We start from the raw sequence: 7,961 nt of genomic DNA, 5'->3' as shown, positions 1-7,961 counted from the left end.
CCAGTGAGGGATTTGTCACGGCAGCAATTGTTTCGTTAGGGACAAAGGGCTCAAGATTGACTCTGGACTAAGAGCAGGAGTTGCAACAAGAGCTGTGGCCACACTTCCCGTCTGTGGGCTGGACAGGTATTCTTTGGAAATGGAAGGCACATGACGAACGCTGTTTCTCCTGCCCACCACCTGATGGGCACTTGTGCTGATCCTGTTCTCCACCCTCTCAAGAGAAGGTTCAGCCTGTGCCCCTACGGCAGGCTGTATCGGGGCCACTGCTTGGGACTCCCTCCATGCAATCCAAAATAGACCTGTCCCTCATTCTGCAGAGATCAAAGGCTTTCTGGTCCTTGCCCCTGTGGTCATGAAGAGGCTGAAAGGCGGCTGCTGCCTTCCACCAGCTCCAGAGCGAGCTCTCAGGCTGCCCTCGTATTCCTCTCCTGTCCACCCTCCACCCACACCAGCTGGTGAGGTTGAAAACACACCTGGGAAAGGGGAGGAGGATTTTTCAAACATACCCGTTCAGACTTTGAACCTTTTCCGTCTGTCTCGTGGTACCTGCTGAGGTGCAGGTAACAAGCATCTTACTCACTCACGAGTGAGCCAAAAACTCTGCGATCTCTGTTCCTTCAAGATCGAGAGTGACAAAGGCGCAGGGAGACCCCTGCTTTTATACCCTGCTGTGCTGACCTCAGCGCTGATGCTGCTTTGTGACATCAGCGGCAGTGGGTGATGTCACAGTGGAAGAGGCTGCACCACGTTGGGAGGCAAAGTCCAACCTGACAGGAGCGGGTTTTGCAGTCCTCTCTGCAAGGGCAGAAATCCTGCACCATAGAAAGATTGGAAAGGTACATGAACATGTTACTCTCAGAAAACAGACTCTGTCAACCACTCTTCCTCTTGCTTACTGAAGTTCAGATGGTGTGAGAAAAAAAAACCAAAACACAAAAAAACAAGATTCTTGTTCTTATTTTATGGAGCCCATTATATCAGCCACTCAACATTAAGTCCAACTCCAGTCTGAACCTCAGAATAAGAAATGTCATCTTAAAATTTCCAGGAAATGGAAGGGCTTTGAAGTGGCGTGACCAGAAAACATTCATGAAAGCAGCGCCATGCAAGTCCACAGCCCTGATCACAGACCACCTGCCCTGTTACCTAAGGCAATGATGTTCTCAGCTGATTTGCAGCCACTGACATCTGGAAAACAGCACAAGGTCTCTTGTTCTTTTGCGCTGAGCACGTAGGTTGACACTGGAGCTGGTAAGAAAAATATCCACAGTCATTCTGGTTTCATTGGAGGACACCAGGACAAGTTCAGTTCACATTCACAAGGAATCACAGCAGGTCCCACCCGTCCCTGCAGACCCCGACACGGCTCCTGTGCAGGGTCCCGAGGAGCAGTGAGCGCAGAACAAGAAACCTTCCTTCAAAAGAAGGTCCCCAGCCGGCTCTTTCCCCAAGCTGCACAGAGCAGCAGCTGAGAACAACCTCTGCCACAACTACACCCGGCTCTGCCGTCTGCAGGAGGAGACCAGCTCCTAAATGATCCCCAGCCCTACAGACACAGATCTTCCCCAGGGCAGTGCTCAGTAAATACCAGAGCACAGCGACACCTGGTCATTCAGTTGAAGCTGCTGGGGAGAAGGACAGAGGACTAGAAAGAGACAAATCAGACAAGAGAGAAGATAGAGGAGCCCAGAGAGAAAGAAACACACAGGGAAAAGGCTGGAGAGATGGAGAGATCAAGAGAAATAGGGACGAGGAGCCACAATGAGACAGGGAGGAAGAAAGAGGAGGGTGGAGGAGCAGGACAGAGGGACAAGGGGATGGGAAGGAGAAGAAGGAAAGTTGGGTAGAGAAAGACAGGGACAGGGAGGGGGATGTACAGCTGGAGAAAAGGAAGGAGAGAGAGCAGAACAAAGCGACTGAGAAAGAAAGCAAAGGTCAGATGGGGACGAAGTGACTGACAAAGGGAGAAAACCCACAGTGAGCTGGAGGAAGAGGAAAGGAGGGCTGAGAAGCAGCAAAGAGGAAGAGACAAAAAATAAAAGGCAGAGCCAGCTGGACAGGGGTCGATTGCCAGAAGCAATGGGACAGGCAGCGGGGCAAGAATAAAGAGAGAAAAGATGGGGACAGGCAGCAGGACAGAGGGACAGTGAGAGGATAAAAGGGGCAGGGAACAGGATATACATGGAGAAACAATCAGCAGGAACAGGGAGAAAGACAGAAGAGAAAAAAAGAGATGAAGAGGGACATGGGACAGGGAGACAAACAGAGAAGGAAAGGGAGCAGGACAAGGATGTTCAGAGAAACAGAAAGACAGGGAGCAGGACAGGGCAACACAGACAGAGAAAAAAGGGTCAGGGAGGCAGCACAAAGGGAAAGACAAAAAGAAGAGACAGGCAGCAGGGCACGGATAGAGGTAAAAAGGCCTGGGCTGGGCAGCAGGGCAGAGATGGAGACCAAAAAGCAGCTTTGGGCTGCAGGACAGAGATGGAGTGAGAAATGAAAGTGACAGGGAGCAGGAGAGAGTGACAGAGAGAGTGGAAAAACTACAGAGGGAGCAGGACAGCAAAACAGAGTGGGGGACAGACAGGGAGAAGGGCAGAGAAACAGAGAGGGAATGAGAGGGGCAGGGAGCAGGACAGAGAGCTGGAGCAGGAAGGGAAAATGAGATGGGCAGCAGAACAAAGGGAAGGAGAGACAAAGACAGGGGCAGGGAGCAGGACAAAGGGGTGGAAGAAGAAAAAAGTAGTAATGGTTCAGGACTGAGATGAAAAAACAAATGAAAAATATACCGGGACTGGGATGGAGTGACAGAGAAAGGGCAAAGGAACAGGGGGCGGGACAGCACTGAAGGAATAAACAACTGTGGTGGGCAGTGGGACAGAGAGATGGAGAGAGGAAAAACAGAGCAAGAAAGAGAGGAAAGAAGGGGCAGCAGCTGGACAGGGGGATATGGTGAGAAAAGATGGGACCGGGAACAGAACAGAAAGGAAAGAAAAAAAAGGACAAAAAGACAGCAAGAGGGGAAAATGCACAATCAAGCAATCAGGTCAAGAAGCCGACACCGGGGGGGCAGCAGCTGGGGAGAAACCGGGGACACCAGAGACCCTGATGAAGACTCTCGAGTACCAAGGATGGACTTCAGCAAAGTTATGGCGGGGTTATGGAAATAATTTATGTTTGATGCATTAACTAAGCAGGAGAAACACATGAATATGCAATAGGTGTATGTAAGAAACACCAAGAAGTGCGAATCACACACACGCTCAATCAGAGCAGCAATCTTCCGAGTGTCCGGCGCTGTAACAAAAGTGCTGCTTTTACCACTTTCCAAACCGTGTTAAAGAACCTTTTTGCCGACTTTTCGGTACCATTTCCCCCCGCCCAGGAGAACAAGGCCAGAGCAGCCCACGCACACCTGAGCCAGATGCAGCAACAACATCCCCAGGGCCCCAGTTGCAGGAAAAAGGGCCCCAGGGCTGGGCCGGGGGCTGCTCAGCCTTGGGGCAGCTCCACGGGCGCCACGGCAAAGCTCAGCCTGGCCGCCCGCAGAGCCGCCGCCTCCTCAGCCTGGGCTGCGCCGCCATTGGGCGGGAGGGCTGTCAGTCTCCTCCCCTGAGGTGATCCTGGATCTGAGTGGCTGCCTTAGGGGTCACTCCCCCCACAGTGCCCGCCCTGCCCTGAGATAATGTTTCCTGTGATTGGCCGGCTGGGATTTCTCGTTTGCCCCCCTACCAAGTGATGGGTCAGACAACTTGTCAATCATCCGGGTGCTGCACTCCCACCAACTGTGATTGGTGCAGCCAGCACGGCCCGCCCCTGAACGCTGCCCAGCTCGGTCAGCTCTCGCCACCTTTCCTGCAGGCCTCAAAGCTGGATTGGCTGGGTACATATCAATCACATGCCTTGCCCCGCCTCCTCAAATGCCATTGGCTGTCCTGGGTCCCCTGACTCCCCATAGACTTCCGGTCGGTTGTTGCCAGGCAACGAGCTCCACCCAAACATGAAACTGTGGGCCCTGATCAGAGGCCGTGGGTGATAAAAGACACGTTGGGACCCCGAACATGAGGATTTGGGCCCCAAGAAGGAGGCTCTGGGCACTCAAAAGGACGGGCAGATGCTGCAGGTGGCACTTTGGGCCCTGAACACGAGGGGACCCTCTTGGTTCCCACCCGAGCTGGGTTTGGTGCCCGTGACCCCACGGAACAGACACCTGTGCTGTCCGGAGTGGCCACGGAACAGACGGAGCCCAAAGCCACGGACTCCATGAGCTCAACGGGGAGTTGTGACATTTCATGGACGTTTCACAGGGCGGCCCATGGGCTGAGGGCAACTGTGTGTGTGTGACATCAAAGGGTGGGCAGGGGAGCGGTGGTTGGTGAGGACGTGTTGGATCATGTGGGACCTGGGCCTGACGCCCATGGGGTGGAACAAGGGGTGGAGAAAGGACCGTCGTGTTGAACCCCAGCCGGTAACTGAGCCCACGCAGCCGCTCGCTCCCTCCCCGCAGCGGGATGGGGGAGAGAAGTGAAGGGAAACAGTAGAGAACACTCGTGGGTTGAGATAAAAACAGTTTAAAATTGGAATGAACAAAAAAATAGATGAAAAATTTAAAAATGAAATTAAAAAATTGAAATGAAAATATGTAGTAGTAAAAATTATACCTATGATAATGAAAAAGAAAATACCAAATAGAAACCTAAAAAAGCCATAGAATCATTTCTTGAGGTGGAAGGACCCACAGGATCAATCAGTCCAACTCCTGTCCCTGCACAGGACACCCCACAGTTCACACCGTGTGTCTGAGGACGTTGTCCAGTCTCTTCTTGAACACTGTCAGGTTGGGGCCGTGACACCTCCCTGGGGAGCCTGTTCCAGTGTCCAGCACCCTCTGGGTACAGAACCTTTTCCTCATGTCCAACTGACCCTCCCCTGGCACATTTTCCTGCCATTCCCTCGGGTTCTGTCATTGGTCACTAAGGAGAAGAGTTCGGTTCCTGCCCCTCCAGCTCCTCTTGTGAGGAAGATGTAGACCGCCAAGAGATCTCAGTCTCCTCCAGGCTGAACAAACCCAGTGACTTCAGCTGCTCCTCATATGCCATCCCCTCCAAACCCTTCCCCAGCTTCGTAGCCTCTTCTGGACACTCTCCAGTAGCTTTATCTCCTGTTTATCCTGTGTCCCCAGCCCTGCACACAGTGAATGCTCCAGGTGAGGCCACCCCAGCGCAGAGCAGAGCGGGACAATCCCCTCCCTGCCCGGCTGGCCGTGCTGTGCTGGATGCACCAGGACACGGGTCCCTCTTGGCTCCAGGGACACTGGTGGCTCATGTTCAACTTGCCGTTGACCAGAACCCCCAGATCCCTCACCGCAGAGCTGCTCTCCAGCATCTCATCCTCTAGTCTGTCTGTACAGCCAGGGTTGCTGTGTCCCGGGTGCAAAATGGTACCCCCGGAATATTTGACAGCATTTGTGCTTACTTGGGTTCATCTCACCTCATCTACATATATTCACGCTCACATCTCATCTGTACAATGCAAACATGGACTTCTGACCTATTCATTCAGTGTCTTTCTATGGAGGGAGAAAGAACCTCTCTGAGCTGGGGTGAGAGGCCAGTGCTGGAGATGGATTTTGTGAGGGATTGGTCCATGATGATTGGGGCAGATTGCATTGGGGGTCCAGTGCACAGGGGCACAGCCCAGACCCTGCTCTGCTGGTCCTGCAGGTCTCTGGCAGGAGGCCTGGCTGTGAGAGGACACTGCTGTGTGCCCAGCCCTGCAGGCCTACTCCCTACAACAGCTGGACTGTTGCTTTAACTGCAAGGCTCTGGTTTTCTGTGGAGTTGGAAATGCCTGTGAGTTCCTTGCAACTCTTCCAGCTTCTTTCATACACCTGGCAATGGTCACCAGTCACCTCAATGTCCCAGTCCCAAACTTGCTTGAAACCTCTATTTGGATCTGTACCCCATCACTCCAGGATGTTCAAGCATCCACCAGGTTCATGGATGGTTCCTGAGGACCATCCAAGTGTGGGCAGTGTAAGAGAGGAGCAGAGCAAGGGCAGCTCATGGGCCATGGCTGAGCACAGCCACCCCCAGCAGCAGCCATTCCCCATCTCCCAGGCACAGCCATGCCCACAAGATGGAAATGTCACTACCATACACGATTAGCCCAAGAGAGGCCTTTCTTCCTTCCATATTCCCATGAAAATCTTCCTCCTATTCCTCCTCCACATGCACACGTCAACTGCTTTCCATTTCTGGATCAGACATGGCTGTAAGGGTTCACTAAAGCCATCAGCCATCTCATTGTTACTCCCTGACATGCCCTGACCCTCTCCCACACCTACACATGGCCAGTCACAGCCGCTCAGGGTCTCCTGCTCCTCAGAAGAGGCCTTGAGCTTCTTGGTTCTTCCTGGTGCTTATTATAAACTTCCTCGCCCTCTCCAGAGCCCATGCTGAGCTTTCTTGTCCATAACAGCCCCTTTATGACCATGTGTTAGTAAGTGGTTGTCTTTTTATGATCATTTGTGCAGAAAGGCTAATCCCAGGAAATCACGAACTACAGAAAAACGGATGCGGAGTGAAATGCCATGAAGACCTGATGAGTTACTCCTGTGTCTGTGTCTCTCCTTGAAGGAGTCTGTCCCGAGAAGGGGATCCAGCTTCTGCCCGTCTCTGGACAGGCAAATGAGCAGTGTCCATGCACCTGGGGAGGAACAGGGTGACTTTTGCCAGACCACCCGTCATCTGATCCACCTAGATACGTACTTGTGGATGGGGTATCAAGCCTTATAGTGTAAATACCTATTTGATGGGCACTGCCAGTGGGGCTACCACACATGCAGACTGAAATGTTGCAGATATTTATATTTGGGCAGGTTAACCTTTTCCTTTTTTTTTTTTTTTTTTTTTTTTACTGACACTCTTAGAGAAATTATATGGTCACTTGAAGGATTGTTGATGCGTCTTAACATGATTATCCACAGAATGCCCACCAGCTTTGCATCTCAAGAAATGGGATGCCAGAGGTCAAGGGAAGGATGGTTTGGGCTCTGTCCTGGGATGTGGAAAACTGGAACGTGCTCACATCTCCCCAACACCCTGCCTTCCTCAATGAGGGGTATGAGAAATTCTGCTGAGGTCTGAACTCACAGTTATGACAAGTATGTGTCTAACTGCAGCCAATGGTGTCCTGCCAGCCCAGCAGTTGGGCTTCCAACCCTGGAGGAATTTCAAAGACATATAGATGTGGTGCTAAGGGATATGGTTTAGTGTTCGACTTGGCAATGTTAGAAGATGCAGTTGGACTCGATGATCTTATGTGTCTTTTCCAAACTAAATGATTTTATGATTCTATAACTCTATGATTCTACGATTGCAGCTGAAACCACTTCAATTCCCATCACCTCCAGCTTCCCTCGAGGGCGGCTGTTGTGTGGCACAACTGTCCTGGTGCTCCAGGCAGGTTGGGCACTGGTTTGGTGCCTGCATTGGGAGTTTCCCCTTCCTGGAGTACAAGAGCTTCAATGAGAGAAGGTTATAGAGATTTGGGTGGCAGAGGTCTGAAGTCGTCCTTTCAAAATCTGAGCAGGCTGAGCTTTGGAGCCAACAGAGAACAGAGAAGCTCTCAAGGATGTTTTTGAATAATGGCACTATCACTAATAACAGTCACAGATAACTCCTTATTCTCAGTGATATTCATGAGCTGAAGCTCTTTAATTTCATTCCCATTCTTGCTTCTCAAAACACCTTGTACACCTCAGTAGTTCACCTTTTGCATGAAGTTCTTAGTAATTTTCTCTCACTCCTACCTTTCCTAATTTTTCTCCTTTTTTTCTATTGTGAGGTGGAGGTGGCATAGGGGAGTTGTTTCTTTTTTTGGCAAAGAAAGGAAAAGAACAGATCCCAGATCAGTGCAAAGGCACAAAGGAAGCCAGAATGTTTATGTGGTGTCCA

The sequence above is a fragment of the Caloenas nicobarica genome, chromosome 30, assembly GCF_036013445.1.
Source record: "Caloenas nicobarica isolate bCalNic1 chromosome 30, bCalNic1.hap1, whole genome shotgun sequence".
Classification (NCBI taxonomy): Eukaryota; Metazoa; Chordata; class Aves; order Columbiformes; family Columbidae; genus Caloenas; species Caloenas nicobarica.
The sequence above is the reverse complement of the archived record's forward strand: the minus strand, read 5'-3'. Positions refer to the sequence as shown.